This window comes from Lynx rufus, unplaced genomic scaffold, assembly GCF_022079265.1.
Source record: "Lynx rufus isolate CCGP_SWC_20201006 ecotype Redwood Valley unplaced genomic scaffold, mLynRuf1.p SCAF_16, whole genome shotgun sequence".
Taxonomy (NCBI): Eukaryota; Metazoa; Chordata; class Mammalia; order Carnivora; family Felidae; genus Lynx; species Lynx rufus.
The window spans coordinates 15,036,114-15,063,320 of NW_025814830.1; the positions used below are offsets into that span (position 1 = coordinate 15,036,114).

Sequence of the window (27,207 nt, forward strand, 5' to 3'; positions counted from 1 at the left end):
GTCCACAGCAGTATTATTCGTAAGAGCCAAAAAGTGGAAACCACCCAAATGTCTATCAACTGGTAAATGAATAAACAGGATGTGGTATAGCCATACATATCATTCAGCCATAAAAAGGAATGAAGCACTGATAAATGCTACAATGTGGACGAACCTTGAAAATATATGGTAAGTGAAAGAAGCCAGACACAGAAGACCATACAATGAGAGATTCCACTGACATGAAACATTCAGATAGAGCAAATCTACAGAGATAGATAAAAGTAGGTTAGTGGTTGCCAGGAATCAAAGACACATAGAGAATGGGAAATGACTGCTAATTAATACAGAGTTTCTTCCTGGGGTGATAAGGATGTTCTGGAACTAGATGGTGGTGATAACCATACAACTTTGTTAATACAATAAAACCCACTGAATCACACACTTTAAAATGGTAAATTTTATGGCGTGTGAATTATATACCAATAAAAAAGGAGATACAGGAAAACATATATACCACTGGCTTCCAGAAATGTCTATTTAGGATAGATGAACAAAGGTCTGATAGGCTACAGCTGAAAAATGACCCACTGGTTCCTGGGTAGATCTGCAGCACTGTGGGTAGTTACTGACTAACCAGGGTGGTGATCACCTGGGTGTTTATTTGGAGGTAAAAAACTAAGCACTGTTGTTATAATTTGTGCATTTTTCTAAGTTCAGCAAAAAATTAAAGGAAGATGGGGCACTCTGGTAGCTCAGTCGGTTAAGCATCTGCCTCGGTTTTGATGATCTCACAGTCGTGAGACTGAGCCCTGCATGGGGCTCTGAGCCGGGTGTGGAGACCGCTTAAGATTATCTTCTCTCTGGGGCGCCTGGGTGGCACAGTCGGTTGAGCGTCCGACTTCAGCCAGGTCACGATCTCGCGGTCCGTGAGTTCGAGCCCCGCGTCAGGCTCTGGGCTGATGGCTCAGAGCCTGGAGCCTGTTTCCGATTCTGTGTCTCCCTCTCTCTCTGCCCCTCCCCCGTTCATGCTCTGTCTCTCTCTGTCCCAAAAATAAATAAACGTTGAAAAAAAAAATTAAAAAAAAAAAAAGATGATCTTCTCTCTCCTTCTGCCCCTCCCCCACTCAAGCTTGCTCTCTTTCTCTCTCAAAATAAAAAAAAAAAATTAAAAGAAGAAAACAAAAAGTTAACTAGCATAGAAAGGAGGGACACTTGGGTAGGGAAAAAACACTGAGGGTGGGAAGGGAAGAGTGGGACCTGAGAGGCAGTAAGACAGAGATTACCAAATTGCTGGTCTCAGTCAAATCTCCTTCCTTCTTTATAATAAACCAGTGGGGCCACGAATATGTGCATTGCACTAGTCTGAAATGTGTATGCTTATATGACTAATTTGGAGTGTAAGAAAAAGTTCTAGATTAAAAGCCTTGGCAAACTCTAAGATTCAGACCTAATCCAAATTGCAATTTCACTATTGAGAAGAGAGCAACAGGGATGTCTGGGTGGCTCAGTAGGTTGAGGGTCTCACTCTTGATTTCAGCTCAGGTCATGATCCCAGGGTCATGGGATTGCGGCCCGCATCAGGCTCGATTCTCATTCTCTTGAGGCACCCGGGTGGCTCAGTCGGTTGAGCATCTAACTTCGGATCAGGTCATGATCTCTAGTCTGTGGGTTCGAGCCCTACATAGGGCTCTGTGCTGTCAGCTCAGAGCCTGGAGCTTGCTTTGGATTCTGTTTCCCTCTCTTTCTGCTCCTCCCTAGCTTGCATTCTGTCTCTCAAAAAATAAAACAAAACGTTAAAAAAAAAAAATGATTCTCATTCTCTCTCCCTCTTCCTCTCTCTCCCTCTGCCCCTCTAGACCCTGCTTGTGTGCACTCTAATTAAAAAAAAAAAAGAAAAGAAAAAAGAAAAGAGCGACAGATTCATGAAAATAAAAACATGTAAAGAAAGAGGAGGGGAATGATATCAAAAGTGCTGCCACTTACTCTGCAGTAAGGACCTCTAAAACTTCTCTTTTCCATAAAAACAATAAGAACACTGGCCAAAATGGTCAGAATCAACTTTTTCCAAACTCTGGAAACTAACAGGCTTCCAGAAAACTGGAGAACATCTATTCAAGAAAAACAGCTGAATTTCAGTATGAATAGTGAGTTCTATAGCATTTTAACTTGACCTAGTTCCATTCCCTGTTCTCTAACTCTGTGATAGAGTTGAAAACTAATAGCTGCATTTGCAGTGAAAACCAGAAGGCGGGCAGCCACCAGAGGGAGCAAAACTGGGCTAGAGGTCCTACAAAGATTCCAGTCCCTAGAAATTAAAATTATTTGACCTATCTGGTAGTTCCCTGAAAGATCCCACTTCTCTATCTGAACTGACATGGAACTCACTTGGAGATGGGAGAAAATCAGCTTTCCAGAGTTCCCATATTCTATCACTTAAAATGGTCAGTTTTCAAGTAAATCTTACAAGACATGAAAGAAACAAGAAAGTTTGACCCATACACAGGAAAACAAACAACAGAAAGAATTCCTGAGGAAACTGGATTTACTAGACAAAGACTTAAAACCAGCTATTTAAAAATACATTGAAAGAACCAAAGAAACCATATGTAAAGAACTAAAGGAAAGTACGATAGTGCTGTCTCAGCTAATAAGGAATACCAATAAAAGATAAAAACTCTATTGAAAAAAATAGAACCAAACAGAAATTCTGGAGTTTAAAGATATAATAACTAACATAAAAAATATACTAAGTGGTTCAACATAAAATACACTAAGTGAGCAGAGTCAGCACACTTGAACATAAATCAAAATCATCCAGTCTGAGGAGCCTCAGAGACCTGTGAGACACCATTGGGCATATGATGGGATTCCTACAAGGAGTGGAGGGACAGGCACATATTTGAAGAAATAACGGCCAAAAACTTCTCAAATTCGATGAAAAACAGGAATCTACATGAAGCTCAACAAACTCCAAGTAGGATAAAATAATCAAATTGCCTAAAGCCAAAGAGAATCTTGAAAGCAGCAAGAAAGAAGCAACACATCATGTACAGCTGACCCTGTCATTTATAGTAGTTACATTATGTAAGGTCATCACGCAAACTGTAATTTGCAAATACTGAATCAATACTCTTAGAAGACACACAGAATTCAATTCCTATGAGTCTCTGGTCATAACATTTTCATCAGTCAATACACAACCTTGTTTTATTTGTTTCTCTTTAAACATCTTATTTAATATATATTGTTGATTCATTAATATTGAACTAACAACCAACAGGACTGTACCTCATGCCTTAATGAAGCTTATCTAACACATGTATTTTATCTATATGGCACATCATAGCTTTCTTAGGCTTAGGAACACTTGACAGCTCTTTAGTACTATGCTTGGGGGCTTTTTAAACAGTGAAATTGCCAACATAAAGCATAAAAATGCAAAAACCATGGCATTGGATAGATTATGGAATAGACACCTTACAATCTAAGAGTTGAAATAAGAAGGCAGAGCATCACCTTGTTTGACAGCCACAGGGGTGTGCACACTGGGCAATTCAAAATTTTTTGTTACTCTGCACATGTCCAAAAATGACCATAATAGCTTCACAAGTTCTGATTTTGTATTACAAATAAATTTTAGTCATTAAGTCAATCCACAAATATAGAATTTGAGAATAGTGAGGATAGACTATACAAATATATTACCTGAAATACCTATATTCCCAACATAATGGGGTATACCTCTTCTCAACAATTTAATATACAAAACATCAACCTTTGAAACAAATAATCACAGAGTTAATGAACATCTTAAAAGATACACAGAGGTTGCTCTTTAAATACTGAACCCTGAATATACTTAATGTAATATATCAACAGTTCCATTATGCGCAACCTGTCAGGATTTCATTGATTTTTAAAAAAAAAATTTTTTTAACGTTTATTTATTTTTGAGACAGAGAGAGACAGAGCATGAACAGGGGAGGGTCAGAGAGAGGGAGACACAGAACCTGAAACAGGCTCCAGGCTCTGAGCTGTCAGCCCGACGCGGGGCTCGAACTCACGGACCCAGAGATCATGACCTGAGCTGAAGTCGGCCGCTTAACCAACTGAGCCACCCAGACGCCCCTCATTGTGATTTTTAAAGATTCAAGCCTATATAAGGTACAATCCATCTGATATTTAGAAGTGTACAGCTTATATAGACAAATTTATGCTTTAAGAGAACAATTACATCTGGTGAATCATTACTCCTTTTCCCTTCAAGAATGTATTATTTAAAAATTTTAATTTAAGTATAATTAATATACCGTGTTATGCTAGGTTTCAGATAGAAGGAATGTATTATTTTTTCAAATAGAAATAATTTTTCTAAAATCCAAACAAGTTGGGGGATTGTGTTATTAGTCATTAAACATTTTATTTTAGGGGTGCCTGGGTGGTTCAGTCGGTTGGGTGTCTGACTCTTGATTTTGGCTCAGATCATGAATGATCTCGCAGTTTGTGGGGTTGAGCCCCCCATTGGGCTCTGTGCTGACAGCGTGGAGCTTGCTTGGGATTCTCTCTCTCTCTCTCTCTCTCTCTCTCAAAATAAATGAATAAACTTAATATATATATATACAAATAAAAAGACTGCTGTTCTTTTGTTTTTTTGTTTTTTTGTTTTAAAGGGATGCCTAAGTAGCTCAGTCAGTTGGGCGTCCAACTTCAGTTAAGGTCATGATCTCATGGTTCATGAGTTTGAGTCCTGAATCGGGCACTCTGCTGTCAGCACAGAGTCTGCTTCAGATCTTCTGTCTCCCTCTCTCTCTGTCCCTCCCCCAATGGCACATGCATGTCCACGCACGCTCTTGCTCTCTCTCTCCAAAATAAATTAAAAATAAACTTTTTATTTTAGTGCTAAGTTCACAGTGAAAAAGAATCACTTAACAAGCTAAAATATGTATTAAAATCTCCTCATTGTTTGGTTTGCATATAGCTGCTTCATCAAAAATAATTACTTCAAACAAAAAGGCAATAACCAGTGCTGGTGAGGATGCGGGGAAATTGGGCACTCACACATTGCTAGTAGGATTGTAAGATGGGACAGTACCTTGGAAAAAACAGTTTGGCAGTTCCTCAAAATGTTAAATATAGTGTTACCACATGACCCAGTAATTCCACTCCTATGCACATACCCAAGAGAAATGAAAACTGTATGTTCACACAAAAACCTGTACATAAATGTTCATGGCAGCATTACTCATAGTTGCCAAAAAATAGAAACAATCCAAATGTCTGCCCACTGATGAGTAGATGTGGTACAGCTATATAATACTGGATATACATATTACATACATGTAAAGGAATGAAGTATTGATACGAACTAAAATGGATGAACCTTGAAAACACTGCTAAGTGAAAGAAGCGAGACACAAGAAGCCACATGTTATATGATCCCATTGATACGGAATGTTCAGAACAGGCAAATCCAGAGACAGAAAGCAGATATGTAGAATGGGGAGTTACTGCTAATGCGTACAGGGTTTCTTTTTGGGGTGATGACAAAGTACCGAAGTTAGATAGTGGTGATAGTTGTACCACCGTGAATATACTAAAACACATGGTATATAAACTATATCTCAATAAAGCTGTTATTTTTAAATGAATTTTTAAAAAATGAATTTAAATAATAAATCTTTCATTGCCATTTTCCTTTCGTAACTTCTCATTTAACAGCAAAAGGTACATAATAAAAAACAAGTTTCCCAGGGACACCTTTATTTTTTTATTTTTTATTTCTTTTATATTTTTTAATGTTTATTTTTCAGAGAGAGAGAGACACACACACACACACACATAGAGCATGAGCAGAGGAGAGGCAGAGAGAGGAGGAGACACAGAATCTGAAGCAGGCTCCAGGCTCTGAGCTGTCAGCACAGAGCCCAACGTGGGGCTCGAACTCACAAACTGTGAGATCATGACCTGAGCCAAAGTCAGATGCTCAACTGACTGAGCCACCCAGGTGCCCCAAAAACAAGTTTCCCAGGGACACCTTTAGTGCCAGCATTAGTCTCCTTTTCATACTTCATTAGAAAGCTGTACTTAAATGCTGCTAACCAGAATCTAGAAACGTCGGTGCCAAAAGGGTCCATAAAGATCATCTAATTTAAGCCCTTCAATTTACAGATGAGGGGGAAAATCCCAGGATGCTGAACAGCTGCACTAGACCATAGAGCGCCGGGATCAAACTTGGGTGTGTGGATTCTCAGAGCTCCGAACACATATGTAAATGTTCTGTTCTGAACTATTCCGACTGGCAGACAGATTAAGCTATGCTGTAGCAACAAATCCTGAAACAAGTGGCTTAACCTGACAGATTTATTTCTTGCTCACATGAAGTTCAGCATGGGTCTGGCAGCCCTTCTTCAACTTGTCGTGACACGATCAGAACTTGTGTTTTCCAGTCATCTCAGCACAAAAAAAGGAACTCAGACCTACTCTTCACTACTTCCCACTGGAAGCAACACACATCACTTCCCCTCATGGCCCTTTGACTAGAATTAGTCACATGGTACCAATGTAATGACAAGAGAGGCTGGGAAATGTAGGCGCCCATATGGAATATTGGGTAAGCATTACCATCAGCCATGGCTGACAACCCAGCCTTGCTGGGTGTTGTGTAGTTCTGACTAGGTGGTGGACGCAATTCTGATCCCACACAGGAGAGGCTGTTTGGTAACACTGAGTCCTCAAAGATGCTTTCCAGATGCCAGGTGATTCCCACATGGGCTGCTCCGGGACATGGTTCTGTGTTGTGTATATGTATGTGGAGTTGGGGAGTGGAAGATGGTGGGGGGGGGGGGGCGGCGGGAAAGGTCATAGACTCTTTTGAGAAACTGATGAAAAAACACTCCTAGTCAAACACATATCCAAAACACTGAGGTCTCCCTTCAGTTTTGGAATTGGAGCCCTAGGTGAAGAACCACCTGCCCTCCATACTCCCCGTGCCTCAGTGAGAACCTATGTGTATAATCCCTTCTAACAAGACCACTTATGTCCCACAGTCAGGTGGGTTCTTCCCCAGGCAGAGAGAACACACAAGCCCCTTAAGAAGATGAAAACTGGGGGGCGCCTGGGTGGCGCAGTCGGTTAAGCGTCCGACTTCAGCCAGGTCACGATCTCGCGGTCCGGGAGTTCGAGCCCCGCGTCAGGCTCTGGGCTGATGGCTCAGAGCCTGGAGCCTGTTTCCGATTCTGTGTCTCCCTCTCTCTCTGCCCCTCCCCCGTTCATGCTCTGTCTCTCTCTGTCCCAAAAAATAAATAAACGTTGAAAAAAAAAAAAAATTAAAAAAAAAAAAAAAGAAGATGAAAACTGGCTTTTACTTATTCTTAAAAGATCTGTTTGTTCCTGTGCTGATCTTTGCTATAATAAAACTAGACAGTGTTGAATTCAAGGAAATATGATGGAATTGAAATAACACTCAGGTTCTATCGTTTTCAAACGTGATTTTGCCAAGAGCTAAGAAGCAGGAAAGGTGGTGACATCCATTTAAGGAGTTGTCTTCACGGCAGTGATAACATCCCCTGACAAAATACTGTTGGATGGGTGATGGGTACCTGAGATCCATCAACCATTTGCTCTACTGTTGTGTATGACTGAACATTTCCACAATAAAAAGTATAAAATGCACACAGACATGCACAGAAGCACCTGGATATATCCCTTTTGTTATTTTTTACATAAAATTCTTCTCAACGCTTAATGTTTTTCTAATGCTTTCACCCCATATTTATCTGCCTGAAGGGCTAAAATATGTTCAATCTATTTCAGGACATTTCTGTATTTTCTTACAAAGAATTTTCACTGGGAAAATATTAATCACTTATGAATCCATTATTCATATGCATTGTGGAAGTCAATATACATTGTGAAAGACCTCAGTAGTTAGTTGTAGCCAAGACTTGTAAGATTTAAGTATTTTATTCATAAGTTTTAATGATGCCCAAGATTTACAAACACATAGCTGAAGAGGACATTTTAGTAGATAAGTCACGTTTTTTCAACACCACAGTAGTTTGCTAAATTCTCAATAGATTAAAATTGAGCCCAGACCTGATTATGTCATTTAAAACCTTCCTTTCTGCAATCAAAGTCATCAGCAATTTCTATTTCAAACAATAACAAAGAACATGCTTGAAACTAGACAAAGTATAAAAAGAGTTTTCTTATACTCCTAACTGATATCAAAAATGGTTTGGTCAGCCTGAGAAAATCTGAAAAGCTTCCCTTTATAGAGAGTACAGTGGATAAGAGAGTGACCTTAGGGACCGAATAACTGGGTGGGATCCTGGCTCTGCCACTTACCAGCTATGTGACCTTGGCAAGTTCTTTAACCTCTCTGTGCCTCAGTTTCATCATCTGTAAGATAGGGATAATAACAGTAACTACTGTTATGAAGTTAAATGAGTTTATACACATAAAGCACATAGAATGACACCTGGCACATACTGAGCACTAAATGATGAACTTGTTATTGTCATTCCCATACAATAAGTGACAGTAGGCAGGCCTTGTTATCTCTGTTCGTCTGGAGAAAAGTACAGACAAAGGTCCTGGAAAGGTCCCAACCCCGGAACTAAGTAGAAATCTACGTATCCTAGGGCAGGAGGCATCACATGTTTCAACGATGTGATAGCTATGATTTGGGAATACAGAGAATAATTATAAATCCATTTCAGTCATTAGCCAGCAGAGAAAATGGGAGTGAAAAGCAGTCCTGTTGTCTGCAACGGTATGGCACAAAGTAGCTTCACTTCAGAATGATGGGCTAAATAAATAGGCACAAATACTTACCTTCCCACTGGCCCCAAATCCTAATGAAGTAACCATAAAGACATTGACAAGGGAATCACAACACAACAGTGATGAGTAGGGCTGAGGGATATAGTCTATTTAAATGCTGGCCACTTTCCAGAAGATGGAGAAGGCAGAGGGAATTACATGATACAACAGACCACAGCCGAGCTAAACACTTCCCAGAACACGCAGAGCCAAAGGTGGGCAGAGGGACAGAGCCTTTTTTCCTGGAGGAGCTGTATAAACACCTGGCTTTGAGTCAGCAGGTACAGAAGTAAGGAGTGGGAAATAGGTTCATCAACTTGATCTCCATTCTTCTGATGGTTGGTCACTTAATCAGCTAACTTCTCCTATGGCAAAAGGACTGCTGGAAAAACAGGAACCTTTTCTCAATTACCTATATATATCATCAACCCAGTTCTTCACTGATAAGGATCATCAGACAGTAGACTTAAAAAAACAAAAACGAAAAACAAACACAAAAAACAAAAAACCCCTAACAACCAGAGGACACAAAAGGACACCTAGGATGAAAAGCAGATTGGACTCCAGAAGAAACAGATTTTGTCCCTGAAAAGAAATTTTAACTGGTATCCTTAGAGAGATATCAGATAATGCACCCTTAAAACAAAAGCAAGCAAACCATAAAGGAGGCAGAAGGAAGAATTCTTGAAAATAAGAAATATGATTGCTAAGATGAAAAACAAGGGAAAAATAAAATGAGAGTGGAGTAGGGTGCAGGAGATATGCACACACATTTGCTTATATGTTTTAAAGTAAGCAACAGAAGAATAAATCAAAAACCAATTAAAATGTTACCTATGTGGTACAGAGTAAACAAGGGCATGGAAGAAAGCCATTCATTCTCTCAATCTACCTTGCTTTATAGTTTTATCTTTAGAACTAAGTAAATATTTTGTACAACTAAAAAAAGAAAAGTAAATCAAAAAGAAAACAATCCTGGGGCGCCTGGGTGGCGCAGTCGGTTAAGCGTCCGACTTCAGCCAGGTCACGATCTCACGGTCCGTGAGTTCGAGCCCCGCGTCAGGCTTTGGGCTGATGGCTCAGAGCCTGGAGCCTGTTTCCGATTCTGTGTCTCCCTCTCTCTCTGCCCCTCCCCCGTTCATGCTCTGTCTCTCTCTGTCCCAAAAATAAAGAAACGTTGAAAAAAATTAAAAAAAAAAAAGAAAACAATCCCTAAAAATAAAAAAAACAGAAAAATGAACCTAAACTATCAAATAGTGTGGCATAACCACACAGAGAAGGATTATTTCAAGTTGAAAACAGTATTTTTACTGTAACTCTTTGGTGTTACTGCCAACGAAGGAGAACAGACACAAATATAAAATCAAAGAAACAAAAATCCTTTAACGATTCATCTGATTTTGAGATATTAGCCTGAAATCATGATTTACCTTTTTCTTTCCAAAATGTACATGTTTACTTTACTAAAAAGACCTACAAGGATTCACATCTCAGTTGTAATGAATGTCCCTAATACTATTTCCCACCCCCAAAACCAGAGCTCCTTAAAGAAATGGCTGATTCTAGATCTGGGGTCAGAAACAAAAAAGATAAGCCAGGAATTCTTATCAGGCCAGGCAGCAAGGAATTCTTCTAATGTGACTCCTGTCAAAAGGACTCAGACGCAACCTGAAGAATAAGCTGTATTAATGGCCAATAATGGGACAATTTAAGCATACTAAATAAATAAATACATACTCTCCTAGAGCAAAATTCATTAAATATATAAAAATTAATGAGTTTGGACTTGGCAATGACTTCCTGGGTAAAACACCGAAGCATAGGCAACAAAAGAAAAAAACAGACAAACTGAACTCATCAAAATTAAAACTATTGTGCATCAAAGGACACTATCAACAGAGTGAAAAGGCAACCCACAGAATGAGAGAAAATGTATGTAAATTATACCTCTGAAAGGGGATTAATATCCAGGATATATAAGAACTACATACAACTCAAAATAAAAAACAAAACAGAAACAAAAACAAAAACCCCAAACCAAACAATCCAGTTTTAATACGGGCAAAGGACGTGACTAGAAATAAACAAATGGCTAACAAACACATGAAAAGATGCTCAACATTACTGATCATCAGGAAACTGCAAATCAAAACCACAATGACATACCACCACAAATCCATTAGGGTGGCTATTATAAAAAGAAAAAAACCACACAGAAAATAATATGTTCTCAAGGATATTGAAAAATTGGAACCCTGGGCATCACCAGTGGGTATATAAAACGGTACTGTCTCTGTGGAAACAGTACAATGGTGCCTCAAAAAATTAAATGTATAATTACCATAAGATCCAACAATTTCACTTCTTGATATATACACAACAAAAGAAGTGAAAGCAAGAACTTGAACAGATGTTTGTACGCCGACGTTCATAGCAGCATTATTCATAACAGCTAAAAGGTGGAAATAAGACGAATGTCCATCAATGGATGAGTGTAAACAAAATTTGGTACCACCATAAAATGGGATATCATTAAGCCTAAAAAGGAAGGAAATTCTGATACATGGTTCAACATGTTCATCCACGTGGCAAGCTATTTCTCTAACTTGTCAGGCCACTGTTCTACAGAAACCTGCAGTGGTGGCAGTATCTGGGTACTTAAGTGCTACAGGGAAGAAGGCAGAGATCATGGTCCCTACTTCCAAAGTCACAGCTAGGTAACAGGATCATCAAACACTCTGTTTCTCAAGCTCAGGTGGAGAGGGAAGAGGACAGGTGGGTGGAGAGTACAGTGCTGGTGATTTCTCTGGGGAGCCTGTCCTTTATCTTTTATATCTGTTTACAGCATCTTTCACTACGTGCACGCACACGCATGCACACCTAATTTCTGTAGTCAAATACGTTCATCTGTTCTTTCAGTGTCAGGTTTTGCAACTTAATTTACTTGCCAGAATTAATGATCAAGCGTAGATGAACCTTTCGAAAAAGATATATAAATGGCCAATAAGCATACAAAAAGATGCTCAGCATCATTAGCTATCAGGGAAATGCAAGTTAAAACCATGATACCACTTCACAGCAACTGAGATGGCTTTCATAAAAAAGACAGACAATACCAAGTGCTGGTGAGGATGTGGAGAAACTGGACTCCTCATATACTGCTTGTGGGAGTGTAAAATGGTGCAGATACTCTGGAAAGCAGTCTGGCAGTACTTCAAAAGGTTAAAAATAGGATTACCACATAACCGAGCAATTCCACACCTACGTATACACCTAAGAGAAATGAAAAACATGTCTACGCAAAAAACCTGTATATGAAGTTTACTATTCATAATCGTAAAAACGTGGGAACAACCCAAATGTCTATCAACTGATGAATGAACAAAGAAGATGTAATTTAGCAGCCAGCCAATGGGATATTATTCAGGCATAAAAAGGAATGAAACATTGATACACGCTACAACACGTATGTGCCTTGAAAACATTATGCTAAGTGAAAGAAGACAGACACAAAAGGCCACATACTACAGGACTGCATTAATATGAAACATCCAGGATAGGCAGATCCATTGAAACAGAAAGTAGATTAATGGTTGCCTAGGGCTGGGGGATGAGAAGAATAAGGAATGAATGCTAATGGGTACAGGGTTTCTTTTTATAGTGATAAAAACATTCTAAAATTGATTATGGTGGTGGCTGTAGAATTCTGAATGTACTAAAAATCACTGAATCATATATTTTAAATGGACGAATTATAGAGTATGTGAGTTATATTTCAATAAAGCTGTTATAAAAGAAAAGAAAAACATGAACCACTCCATAAACAATTCCCTCTTCAAAGAAAAAAATACAGAATATTTTCTCTCCTCTCCAGTCTGTAACAATGTAAATCTAAATCTACCCTTGATAATGTGGAGACGCCACAGGAAATTCTTCAGGGAGATTAGTGAAGTTATTGTCTGTGAAGTTCAAAGCCCAATCATTTCCATGTTTTTTGTCAGTTCAGAATGACACAAGCCATATTTAGAAATGCGCTCCAGAAAAATGCTTTGAAGAATTTTATTCTCAACATTCATGAATTTAAAATATCTATCCAAGGCAAGAGAAAATGCCCGAAAGATTTAGTTCTTTGTTCTCTGAGTCCTAGGACTCTACTTTTTTGGCTCCCCTTATCTGTTATCACACTAAGAAGAGTGAGGCAATGCTGACTGAGGAGATGCTAGCTCTCCTAAGCTCCACTCCTGTCCCCCTGGCCATTCTTAGTGGCCTCTTTGAGCCACTCGTCCCCTGACAGACCTGAAGCACTATGGTTCCCCCAGAGTTCTATGCTGTGCCTTGTCTGTTGCTATTATCAACATATTCTCGCTGGGAGGATCCCCAAATCCATCTCTCTAGCCCAGATCTTTCTCCTGTGCTCCTGATCCCAAATATTCAACAACCTTCCGGACAGGTCCTCAAATCAAGTGCCCACAAACAACCCTCCCCGTCTTCCATCGCTCCTTTCCTGTCTTAGTGAACGTCATCACCGCCTACCTACTGGATCCACCATCTCCACCTGTGAGCCAGACGCCTGGGTGCTATCCTCTACTCCTCACTCCCCTCTACAGCCACTTAATCATTTAGTCGTACCCTTCCTGCCTCCTTAATAGCTCTCAAGTCTTTTCTCTTCAATCTTTATTGCCGATCCAGAGTTCTGATCTTCTTTTCCTCTTGCTGGAATGACACAGGAACCTCCTTCCAAACTCCTGGACTGCTCCATTCTGGTTGCTGTGTCACTGTTTTAGAGCCAATTTAATTATCTACTCCGCTGCTTAACGTCAGTTATGGCTGTCCACAACGCTTCCCAGCTGTCTTCCCCCACCCCACTGCCCACCACTGTCCAGGTCTTGCTTGTGCCATCTTCCCTCTTACCATCTACGTGCTCAGTTCCCTCTGCCTGCAAAGCTCTCCTGGTTTATACTCACTTCTCTTGGATGTCTAACTTAGAAATCACCTCCTCTGGGAAGCCACCTTGGCAAAAAGTGAGCTAGGGGTCCCCCTGTGTGCTACCGTAACACACTGTTTTTGGCCACGTCTTAGCATTATCTTTATTGTATTGTAACATACTGCATCACACTACCAGTTTGTGTGTTTCCCTGCCACCTCCAACGCTCGGGATCATGGAGCTCATTCAAGATATTCAAGAGTGCTAACTACACTGTAAACATTCAACAGGTATTTGATGAATGATCAGTACATCCTCAGTATTTATTTAATGGTGATTTTTATACAGTCAGTGTTGCTGCCCACAGAGGCAGTGGTTAAGTGCTAGAAATAAGGCTCTGCTTAAAAAAAAAACAACAACAAAAAACAAAAACACAACTACCGATGACATGTCATGTTCACACAAGCACTCCTCAACAAAACAAACCATTTATCAAGCGCCGACAATCTGTCAAGCATTAAACCAAGCTTTAGCTACATAATCTCATTTAATCCTTGCTAGAACCCTAAAATAAAAACAGCTGACATGAACCAAGTGGGTATTCAATACTAGGCTTTGTGCTATGCACTTTACATGTTATTATCTAATTTAATTCTCTCCATGACCCTGTGAGGTAGGTGAAGCATCTAAAGAGGTTAAGTGAGTTTTTCAAGTTCTTGCCACGTGGCTAAGGTAGGAGTCACCAAGAGAACTGGGTTTGGGGCCTGGCAGTCTGCTGCCAGAGGCGGAGCTCTCCACCGCACTATCCCACCTCTGTCAAATATCTAGACGGCAGCATTCTGTTTATCACTCGTAGAGAATATGGCTTAAAGCTGTAGTCTTGGAAGTGACAGGAAGTTGAGCTGGAGTAATGAAAAGTAAAGAGATTTCTCTTTAGGAGATCACACCCATATCTATTCTTGATGACACCCACATTCAACTCTGGTCAAGACCCCTCTCTCCCTCTCCCTCTCCCTCTCTCTCTCTCTCCCTCCCAGGACTAGACCCATGAGACATCTCCTCAGGTCCTTCAAACTATACTTAGTCATCCTTCCACTCCCTGCTCCTCCCGCTGTATTTACTGTCTTGGTTAAAGGCACCTCCAGCCATGAGCCTAAACCCAAGATGTTGCCCCACGTGGGCCCTGTCCTGGTCCCTTTGCTTTCTATCCCTTACATTCAATCCCACCAATTCTGTTCACCTGGTCTACAGCAACTGCTCCATAAATGTTAGCTATTGTTACTGCTACATGCAGTAGCCTCTAAATGCCTCTCATTTTCTTCTTTATACATGCAGTAGTCTTCTGGAGCAAGCAAGACAGGACTGAGAGAGAATGCTTGCCGTGAGGACCAGAAGCCAAGCTGTCAGATGCTCAGACCCAGCTCTTTCAACTGAAGTACGCAGAAGGGAAGATGTACCTCAGCGTTGGAACCCAACATTGTATTTTATTCCATTTTACAAAAGTAGAAGTCAGCATTCAATCCTTTAACACAGTGGTTCTCAACAAGTGGAGGAGAGGATACTTCACACACATACACACACATACACCCACCTCAGGGGACATTTGGCAATGTCTGGAAACATTTTTTGGTCGTCACAACTGGGGCAAGTGCCAGGGGGTAGAGGCCAGAAATGCTAACTATCCTATGATGCACAGGGCATCTCCCTTGTTCATCCAAAGACAATTACCCAACCCAAGATGTCCACCTTCCGTGTTCAAGTTACCTAATGTGTAAAAAGTTACTTCTCTCTGGGAAGAGGATACACACTTCCTACATAAGTTAAGCTATCACAGGTCCACAATACAGTAAGAGTTATCATGGGAAAACAAGTGGGTAAATGCTAAACAGTGGCTTAAAACACAAACACCATTATGAGTTCAGGGGAAGGAGAACACCACAAAGGCTGAGGCACTCTTCAAAGATCTCAGAGAGCAGACAGTGCTCTTTAGTCCCCTCCGAGCCTGCCAGTCAAGGCTCCCACTAAGTGACCAGAACCCACCTTTCCAGCCTTACTTGGAACAGGTCCCTTCAGCCCACCCTCTGCTTCTGCCAGACTGTTCACCCAGGACAGCAGCTGGGCCACGACGTCCCGCTCCTACTGTTATAATGGAGAAAACCTCTCACCTACTGCACAGAAGCGCTGCCCTCCTACTGAGCAACACCACACCACACCAAGGGTAAGGAGGACACGTCATCATCTCAACCCAATCATAAAATCAGGTTCCTGTGATTCCTACAGGAAAGAGGTAGCGAAAAGACTAAGGTGGAAAATGTTTTAAATGGCTCAGGCCCTAAGGCCTTGTCCTCTGCCACCCCAAATCAGTGCTTAGCAGCAGCCAGCCAGGAGCTGCCTCATTTCCTGTAGTTGCTCGGTAAAAATAGGAAGTGGGGGAGGAAGTTCGCAAAGCAGAAACAAAAGTAATCACTGCCTAGCTTCCTGAACACAAATCACTGAGCAGGGAGGGTATCATTAAAACATCAAAATGGAAAGGCAGGCATGGAGAGCCAAAGTCAGAGGAAAGGAAGTGACACTTCTGGGTCCACCAAGCCCAGATTATTTCTGTGCCCAGGAGACTGCCCCCAAATAAAAATATGCGCAAAACTGAACACTAGCCTATTATACGGACACAGTTTCCATGGAACTAATGTTAATTAGTTAAAGAATGTTAGTTTAAAGAATCATGCAAAAACTCCAGAAACATTAAAGTTCTATCAGAGTAAAACATGTCAGTGAAAAAGTTTTAAGGAGGCCAAGATTATTTTTTTTTTCTGTTCAAGAAATGACTACTAAAACTACTGTTAATGCAAAACAAAAACTTACTGAATAACTGATCAGTTGACAAAATCCGAAGTTCATGTATCCTAAAGTGAGCTATGAAAACTCAAGGACATAGAAAAAAAAAAAAAACCCTACTAAATAGAAACTCTAATCAATGTTCGAATTTACAATAGTTAAAATAAAGATGTTACTATACCCATTCCACAGCAACACCTTGAACCCTGTGTGTGAATGGTGCCTGAGTGTTCCAGGAACCCAGGATATCAGTGCCTGTGGTCAGGAGCTTCTGGTCTAAGAGGGGAACTAACTGTCTCCACACGGTGATGTCTGACTATCTCCTGTCCTGACACTTGCTCTGTAACACTGTAACATTTATCACCACAAAACAGGACATTCCTCTACAATAACAAAGCAAGTTGTCATTAGTGGGTCTGAAGAGCTTTTTTTATTTAGTAATCTACGAACAACTGATAATTTAAGCAGAAGAAAAAAATTTTCTAACCATAAAGTCAACAGAGTTGAAATTCAGTTTCAAAATAGCACAGGCAAAAAAAAAAAAAAAAAAGGCCAAATGTGTTACATAGTCATATAGATGAAGGGCAATTTTGCTTAAATTGAGGGTATTTTGGGGGTGGGGAGAGAAAGGAAGATCAAAGACTAGTTTATTTTTTTTAAGCTTATTTATTTATTTTGAGAAAGAGAGTGCAGGAGAGGCGGGGGGGGGGGGGGGGAGAAAATCCCACACCGACTCAGCACTGTTAGCACAGAGCTGACATGGGGCTTGATCCCATGAACTGTGAGATCCTGACTTGAGTCGAAACCAAGAGTTGGACACTCAACCAACTGAGGCACCCAGGCGCCCCAAGACTAATTTATTTTTGTAAACAGCATATGAATAAGTAGAAACGTCAATGAAATGGATGGTAATCACCATATATTCAGTTTCATACCAAGAAAAATGGTGAAAATTTAATGGGAAAAAAAATCCATTATAGGTCCTCATGAGGAGAGATCTAGCTAGGTATTGAATTTTTTCGTAATAAATCAACCTACTGTATCCTAAGACTTGTGTTTAGTCTTATAAAATCAAAAGAGTAACTCAAAAAGCTGTTGCCTTTAAAACAAAACAAGGATAGAAATTTTGAAAGAATTTTATTAGAGGAACACTCTGAGCCAAAAAAACTTTATTCAACAGAAGTCTTCAAAAGAAGGAAAAGCAGGGGGTGGGGGCAGCTGGCAAAGCCTTGCCAAGAAAAGGTTTATCTACAAATAACTACCACACATCACCAAAGGATAAATACAGTTAGCTCTGAAACTTCTGAGAAAGTCTGCTCAGGTAAAACCAGGTTTTTATTTATAAACTAAAATGGTTTTGGACCATTAAAATTTTTCACATCAGGGGCACCTGGGTGGCTCAGTCGGTTAAGCGACCAACTCTTGATTTTGACCCAGGTCATGATCTCACGGTTCATGAGTTTGAGTCCTGCTTGGGGATTCTCTCTACATATCCCTCTGCCCCTACCCTGCTTGCACATGCTCTCTCTCAAAATAAATAAACATTAAATAATTTTTTTAAATAAAAAGTATTGAAAAAAATTTTTTCACATCAAATGCAGCTGAGCACTATGAAAACATTCACAACAACAAATTTTGCCAATGACAGAAATTCGGGTATAAGTCAAGGAGAATGACCTAAAGTCCATCTTTTTTCTAAACTGAAGTATAGTTGACTAAAGTCAATCATTTTTTAAAAAACACAAACACTGATGTAATTTTTTGAACCCAAATTGTTAAAACGGTCCCCCAAATCTACATCTATTAAAAACCTCTAGTCTATTTTTATTAGTATATTACGTGAAAAAGCCTTGATCCACTCAGCTCTGTTTGAGCCTAGTTTTAGCAGTTGTTATTCGCAAAGTTTCCTAACATAAAAGCAAGCTGACTAATGAAAATTGATGTACCCATTAGAAAGTTATTTAAGAAAACTTAATAGTGCTACTCATTCTTAACAATTTGCACTGTGGAACCTATTTAAAATTAACCTCAAATGGGGAAAAACAAGTATTTATCAAGAAACTCATATACAAATGGGTAAATCAAACTGTAATCTATAAATTATTTCTCTTACTATGGAGAGGAATTACACAGATTTTAGATAAATATGCTTCAGATTCAGGACCGTTTCTGAAAATTTAAGGCACCCTTGAAAAATTTTATCAGTGGACAATTACCCAGCTCCTGCCTCCAAGCTGGGAACACTGCCTTCAATTCTGCACACCCAGCAAGCCTTCCCAACTCTCAAAAAGAACCACAAGTCAGAGTCAAGGCAGAGGGACCCCATTCTACCTCACAAAATCCCAGCAGGTCAAATAATTAGCAGTGAGGACATTTAAGAAGCCTCCTCTCCATCCCTCCCATTCTCCCCAGGCAGGGAAGACAGCGGTAGAGCAGGCCTGCAGTGGCTTACCACCAGACTGACTTCCAGGCTCTGCCATTTCTCCAGGCCACGAGCCCTCACATACTCGAGCATTTACTGAGGCCCTACTATGTGCACGACACCGCTCCAGGCACTGGGGATACAGTGATGAATGAAACAGACACAATTCCTGTTCTTGAGGAGCTTCCAACCTAATGGGAGAAAAAGCTCATGCTTTTACCTTGTAGGTAAGATGCTCCAATACAAAGAGATTTCCTGGAAACAGGCACTGACAAAGTGCAAGTCATTATCTGTATGGGTTTGGGAGTCAGACTGACCTAGATATGCATCTTTGTTCTCAGTAATTATCAGTTGAGTGAACGGCACTTACTAATCTACGCCTCAGTTTCTTTGAACTCTGTGCCTCAGTTTCTTCAGTCCAGTGGGGAGGCCTAAATCCATAAACCACAGTACCTGGCACAGCTTGAGTCTCACTCAGGAACTGCAGCTATCCATCCGCTCCGAAAGAGGCTGGGCACCAGTCAGAAGGAAGCATTTTATCTTCTAGTGAAATTCTTCATACTGCCCTACTGTCAGTGAAAAAAGCAAACTTTTCCTCCTCAAAATACCACAGTTACAATATTTTTCAAAAATAGTACTTACCTTCCTGCTGCTCTGGCCCCAACTCTCAAAGTCCTGGCAACAAACTAAGAGGGCTGCCCTGTGTCCTTCAGAGGGAAGGTCAAGGCTCCTCCCATTTCCCTGCTCACCACTCCCTCCCCTTCGGCCCCTAGCTGAAGGAAGATGAGCCAGGACTAGGCTGAAGAGGGGGACTGACTCACATTATGAAGCACAGGGATGTGGCTGCATTCTCTGCTACTCTGAGACTCAGGGGCAGGACAGGTCTTTGGGAGCATGAGAGAGGGACCACTTTTGACTTCCCTGCCCAGGTTACCGCAACCTGCAGCACTTGAGTCTGGGAGCCAGGCCAGCTCTCCTCTGCCAGTTCTCAGGCATCCACCTCTAGGACCTGGGGGGTGGGGTAGGGGAAGACTCTGGGATTCCCAGGTTCCCCATTGTAATTACCATCTTGCTAGCACCTAATCCCAAAATTATTTCTAATATGAACATTTAGATTTTTTTTCCAGGTAATATCTAGATCTAATTCTGCACTCAAAAAACTATCCCATTAACACTCTTTGCAACTACCAATTTGAAAAACCACATATCAGACTGTGGCCCAGACACAAGGGACATAGTCAAACAGTTAACAAAAAAAAAAAGTGATAGCATCTAGGAATGAATCCTAGAAACAGACTCAGTAAATGTAGACGCCTGTATCCAAGACACTCACTGGCAGCACTGTCCACAAGCATCCACCTGGAAGTAGCCCGCGTATTCTGCATTAAGGGATTCATTAAATAAATTACACAGGAACACCTACATCATGGCCATTTCAAAGATCAAGGTACATTTCATCAAACCTAGGATGTCATTTATAAATCGTATCATTATTTTATACCTGCTAAGAAAAACTCGGCCATATAATGACGACCTGCCATCACACGCTGCTGTATCCCAATTTCAGGCTCCCTTCAGCCTCCTGCCTGTCTCATTTCTCTGTCTGTCTAGGGCACAGATCACCCTTGAAACAAGTCCCTGTGTTCCCTTTTCTCTCATTTCACTTTTTCTAGCAGTTGCCCGTATTTAAGATCCACTGTTTGGATGAAACCATCGTGGGCCCCTTCAGTTCCCAGAGCCTGTCGTGAGCTCCTGCAGCCTCCACTGCCATTGCTTTTTGTTAGCTTCCCTTTCTGCATGAACTGCAAGTGTGCAGCAACAGGGTGGCCCCATCTTCACATGCACCGCGGTGCACAGTACAAGGCCACAAGGCCACACCACCACCACCACCACCACCACCACAAAACACATCGGTCAGGAACTGTTCTAAGAACTTCACAAGTACTGACTCATTTACACCTCACTGTAACTCCAGGAGATAGCTAATGCTGCCTCTCCCATTTTCAGACAGGGTAAAATGGGGAAAACAGAGGCTGTGTGACTTAGAGATTAATGACTAGTAAGTGGCAGAGGCAGGAACGGAACCCAAGCAGTCTGGATAGAGTCCTTGTTCTCAACATCTATGCTACATTCCCCCTCTTAATGACTGCTACATACATGGCAAACATTTAAAAATTTGCTTTTATTAACTTTTAATTGAAAATATAATACACATATACAGTGAAAAGGAAATCACACAAAAGAGTATGTGAGAAAAAGCTAGTTCAGTCTAACAGCCTAGATTTCTTGGGCTTCATCCCAAAGGCAACCACTGTTTCTTTTCTATCATTCCAGGAATTTTTTTCTACACTTAGAAACCTATTTCATGGGGCGCCTGGATGGTTCAGTCAGTTAAGAATCCGACTCTTGATCTCAGCTCAGGTCTTGATCTCAGGCTTATGAGTTCAAGCCCCATGTTGGGCTCTGTGCTGGGCATGAAGCCTACTTAGAAAAACAAAAAAACAAAACATTTCATGTGTACCTCTCTCTCTCTCTCTCTCTCTCTCTGTTTTTTTTTTTTTTTTTTTTTTTACACAAATGGGCCCATACACAGTGTTCTGCATCTTGCCTTTTTCACTGAATGACATTTCTCCAAGCTTGATGCATATCTGCACCTACACCCTTTTTTATTCAATGCTAAGATACACATATTTTCACATTTTAACCCAAGATGGTTCATAAAGTCAGAGGATCTTGATGGGCGTGGACTTCATCAGGAAATACATAAGTCACAAAGGCTTTTAAATGTACAAAAGATACCAAGTGTTAGCCTTGCAGAGATGTGCAGACTGAATCACCCACCAGGCAGAGACCAACCAGCTGACATTCCACATGTTACTTCTCCTGTAATATACCTCTCTACTTCAGAAGGTTGTTGTAAAGACTAAACAACGTAATATACACAAGACACAGGGCACCAAACCTGGTTACCACAGTGAGTCTAAGGGATTAACATAATACCTGACACATTGTTAGTGCCCAATAAGTTACATATTGTTCTTAATTGTTTCTTCAAGAGCTGGCTCCACTTTCCTCTCCAATCTCATTTCCCTCTACTTCCTTATTCGTACCTGCCTACCCTTTACCCTAAAACTCTATAGCTCACATACCTCAGCCTGCTCACCTCTACACCTTTGTGCCTGTCATGGCCCTCCCTAAAAGTCCTTTCCCCTCACTGTGGTGCCGAACTAACGTTCTCCCACAGTATGCAGCTCAAGCCCATCCTCCAGGGAATCTTCCCTGACAACTGCAGGTGGATTCTCTGGGGGAACAGTTTGGGAAAATTGTATCTATCATGGCTACCCCTTTTGGTTCTAGGTTTTGTCAGTGCACCCAGGAGCAAACTGGTCCAGGGCAACTGATTCAGGTCACCTAAACTCAAAGATGACTATGTATGAACCAGAGGGCTAGTTACTAAGTTTATAAATACCCATGAAAGCTAATATTTACTGAGCACTTACCAGATGCGAGGCAGCAAAAAGGAAAGTACTACTATTATCCCCATTCTACAGAAGGGCAAACAGAGATTAGCCAGCACCCCAAGACCAGGATCCGATCCGAGCAGTCTGCATATGGAGCTCTCAGCCATTCATAATCTCTCGTTGGCAGGAAATCTCCATGTGAAGCCATGTTCTAATCAGAAGGTATCAGGAGAATGGAAGCAAAGCAAGGGAAAGATTCTCCTGGGTAGAGGCATCAACAGAGATGCACCCATCTGCTTGATGGTGCAGAGGCTCACTGAAGGACTGCACACAGCTCCTCTGGCCAGAGTCCCCAGGCAGTCCCACAGACATATCACCAAATTCCTCTCTTGGATTCACCACCCCAATTTCCACAGACACCATCCCAACCCTCTCCTAGAAATGCAGTCTTTCTTCTGAGGATACAAAATTAAGTTTAAGCAATTCTGGCTACAAACACATTCCAATCATGCCTTCTTGGGGTTATAGCTGGGTCATTTTGGTTGAACTTAAAGTTTTCCCTGAAATTCTCCAAACTACACTTACAAAAATGTCTCTTGGTTTACATCTTCTCTATAGACAGCTCTTTTATTCTCATTTCATTCACAGATGATCACTGATTCATTCAACAAACACTTGATTGTTCCCAGAACACTGTGTTCTAGGTCCTGGAGATAATAGCAGTGAAAAGGACAGGCAAGATCTCTGAAACCTGGTGGAGCTTATCATGTGTCCCCCACTTCTAGGCACTTATGACACTTTATGGCAATCGCTTATTTGGCCTTCTTGTTCAGGCTGTGTCTTTCAGCTCTGTATTCCAATTTTCCACAACAGTAACTGGCCCACACTGTGAGTACTTCATAAATGTGAGTTGACTAAATTAATCAATAAAAGCACTGGGTCTCATCTTTCTCATCCAGGGTGGGACCAGATTATGTCTGAAGTCCCTAAGAGTAAACATACAAAATCTAAATCATGTTAAAGGGACAGAAAGCAAACCGCAAATACAACTCCAATCAAGAAGGAAAATGGAATGAGATAGGTCCTTACAGTCATGAAAGACAGTCCACCTTGGGAAGCAGTGAAGGGCTCCCTCACCTGGAGAAAGCACAGACTGGAGAACATGACCAGGGGTCTGTTGGAGGTACGGAAATGACTTGCAGTAAAGTCTGAGTTGGGGTCAATGTATGGAGACAGGAGTGAGGGGGTGAAGTGGTTCTCTGCCTAGATCTCATACTGGATGAGTGCAAAGAAGCACTGTTTTGGGGGAAAAGAGGTAGAGGCATGAAGCTAGGCCTTGGAAAATGCTCATAGACAGATGTGGGACGAGCACCAACAAAGACAAGTGAAAAACCACAGTCACAAAGTTTAAGAAAAGGACTACAATAGCTCCAAGTCAAAAAGGCCAACCAAGAGGAGACTGACAACAGCAAGAAAATCTGGCTTACCATACCAAATATTTATGGTCAAGGTCAAGGGAAATGAGTAAGCAGCAGCCACTGCATCTATCGATTGGGCCTCAAGAGCAGTTTCAATAGAGATAAACACATTTGAAACACAACCCCTCACTCATTCAGGCTCTTAGTGAACTTATACTAAGAGAAAAAGGCACCCCCCCACCCCCCTTCCCCGGCCCCACCGTAACTCCAAAGTAAAGCTATTCCTTATTCAAACCAACATTCTTTGTCCAGAGAGGAAGGTCATCATTTTCCACTAAGGACGAAGTCTCAGGAGGGAAAGAAAGAGAGTGGACACCCAACCCATGGGATGCCCCAGCCGACTAGCTCTTACATACGATTATTTTCCTACAGTCTTGGAAGCACCACTTGACATAAAGCTTCTGGTGTATTAGGCTCCGGGATTGAAATAGAATAAACATTTAGTAAGATTTCAGCAGAATCATATGCAACTTGTTTAAATTTTTTTTTTAAGGATGCTTAAAACATGCTGTCTTCCAAAAATCCAGAGATAATTTTAGATTGAAAAATCAAGGCTTGCCAAGGGAATCTGAGAGCTTTTCTATCTTGGTCTCCAATGCTAACCTACGTATTCGTGTGCAAAAATAGAGGAAGATTAGAATCTCAAATGCCAGACTGAAAAGTTGCCACAACAAACCTGAACTCTTCATATGGAGTTTGTTATCCTGTCAGCAAGAAAGCAAATGAAACAATAAACTAAACTTTTCATTTTTAAAGAGAAAAAGAAAAGAAAAAAAAAAAAAACCACACCCAAACACGAAATATTTCCTAGCCTTGTAAAGGAAAATTATTAAGAAAAAAGAAAAGATACTGTGAACGAAATTTAAAAACAGTCTTCACAAAATCTACATATCAAATTTGTGAGTAGTGTCTTATAAACACATACTGAGAACTTCAGATCTAAAATATGATAAAACGGCAGTCATAGCTTATTCAATAAAACTGGGTCAACTAACCATTTGGAAAATATTTTCTATCTTACACCAAAACGAAATTTTGAGCAATTTTTAAACTGAAATTAAAAAAATAATCATAATAAAACCATGAAACGAGAAGCAAAATGAATGGAAGTTTTTATAACACCGGGACGGAGAAGAATTTTTCCAACTTGTCAATAAAGAAAACAAATATAACCGATTTTTTACACGAAGGTTACCTTTGACCTCATTTGTAAATTTATCCTAAAACAATCAGACGATTCCTTTTGACAAAATTATCTTGTGATGTGACCAACTGGGAACAATCTACCTATGTACCAGCAGGGCTTTAAATTACGGTGTGCAATCAAGTCCACAGAAGTGACAATACAAGTGAAATGCGTTGTATTTACTGACATAACCAAAATGTTAGCAATGATCGTCACTGAGTGGCAGGCTGGCGGATGACTGTCATTTGAAAAAGTATTGTCACAACACTTTTTGTGTTGTCTTGCATGTGAGGAGAATGAATTGCTTTTATAATGGGGGTGACGGTGCGGGAACAAGCTTTTTTCAAATCGGGGTCCCCCAACCTGAGTGTTCACCTGGCAAATTTTGTGAGGAGTATGAACAGAATTCTTATCATGCCAACCAGGCGTGCTTCTTTCCTCGCACCGCGCGGAGCAGGAAGACACACCCCTGACCCTGCACTCGCCCCACAGGCGTGCGTCCTTCAGCCCCCAGCCCTGCCGGGTCCCCGCAGAACCTCCCCCGGCTCGACTGCGCCAGCAGGCTCCGCGGGGCCGGAAAATCGTGTCCCTCGGTGGCCCCGCACGGCCGCGAAGGTGCGCGCAGCCGGCCAGGCAGCCGCGGGGCGGCGTGAGGGCCGCGTCCCCAGCCAGTCTCGGCGGACCCCGGACGCCCACAGGCCGCCGTGCCTCCGCGGACCGCTCCGCCGGCTTCCGGGAACGGGCGCCGGCGCCAGCCCGACCTCCCCGGCCCCGGGGGACCGAGGGAGCGCCCCCCGCCCCTCCCGTCCAGCGTCTGCGGAGTACCCCGGCGCCCCCAGTCCCGGGCACGAGCCATGAGGCCCCTCCGGGCTTCCGTCCGCCCGGCCAGCGCCCCCAGAGCCCGGCGTCCTCCACAGCGGACGGGCAAGGGGCGGGAGCCCACGGCCCCGCGCCCCGCGGCCCCGAGCGGAGCGGCTGTCCGCGAGCTCGTCCAGTCGCCAGTCCCGGCCCGCAGCCCACCGGCCACCCACCAGCCCGCCCGCCTGCGCCACGGAGTGCCCGCTCGCGCCCGTTCCTCACCTGCGACGCGCCCCGGCCCCCAGCACACCGCCCGGACCGGCTGTGTACACCGGAAGTGACGTCTCCAGGCCGGCCCCGCCCCCGCCCCAGGCGGACGCCGGAGTGGAGGCGGACCCGGGGGCTCGGAGCTGATCCCCGCTGCGCGAGCCGGGAGGGGGCGGCCCTGAGCTTCCTACCCCAGACACCGAGGACCTCCCTGTGGGACGGCTAGGGTGGGGGGTAGAGACAGTCGGCCGGAGCCTGCAGGGCCACCCCTATCCTCCACTGTGGCTTGGCCTGTGGGCGGGAGGGGTTAGCTACGTCCTCACAGACTTATTATTGAAATAGATTACTCAAATAATGAGTGCTTACTGGATGCCACGTCCTGACAGGCACTGTAGGAACAGGGTAATGCCCTCACTCTCATTGGTTTATTCTCTAGTGGAAACACAATAAAATTGCCACAAATACGCACGATGAGATAGTGCCAATTGTGACAAGTGGTAGGAGGGGAAAGTGAAAGAGGGAGGGGGAGAGTTCCCTGACCTAGTGTAGGAGGGTGATCAGGGAATTATTTGCCCAGGAAATAGAACAGGAGTTGAGGTCCTAAAGGAGAGAAGGAAGAAACAACTTAGAGAAGCAGAGAGGAAAGCATGTTAGGGCAGAAGAAACAGCAGGTGTCTTCAATGTGTGTTCGAGAAACTAGGATAGTAAGATTTTGCCTGAGAGCAGTGGGAAACTAGTAAATTTAAAGCGAGGGATGATTTTACCATGCTTGCGCGTTTAAAGGGATTGCCTGGACTACAGTTGCAGAGGACTATAGAGGGGGAGGCAAAAGGGGATGTAGATTTCTACACCCATGTTCATAGCAGCCTTTTTCGTATTAGTCAAAAAGGTGGAAGCAGCCCAAGTGTCCGTTGATGTATGAGTAGATAAAATGTGGTATATCCATGCAATGGAATACTATTCAGCCTTAAAAAGGAAGGAAATTCTGACATGCTACAAATGTATGAACCATGAAGCATTATGCTAATAAA

General features: G+C 42.1%; 1 protein-coding gene across 2 annotated transcripts in view; it reads right to left on the reverse strand.

The window, feature by feature from the left end:
* Positions 1-26,257, reverse strand: part of GARRE1 (granule associated Rac and RHOG effector 1) — an 82,533-nt gene extending 56,276 nt beyond the window's left edge. Inside the window, exon 1 of one of the 2 annotated variants that reach the window (XM_047078289.1) lies at positions 26,192-26,257. The gene's annotated coding sequence lies outside the window, so the exon portion shown is untranslated. Of the gene's footprint in view, positions 1-8,328; positions 9,718-26,191 lie in introns of those variants that run through there. The other variant, XM_047078288.1, reaches the window with a different exon arrangement.
* Between the last annotated feature and the right edge of the window lie 950 nt (positions 26,258-27,207).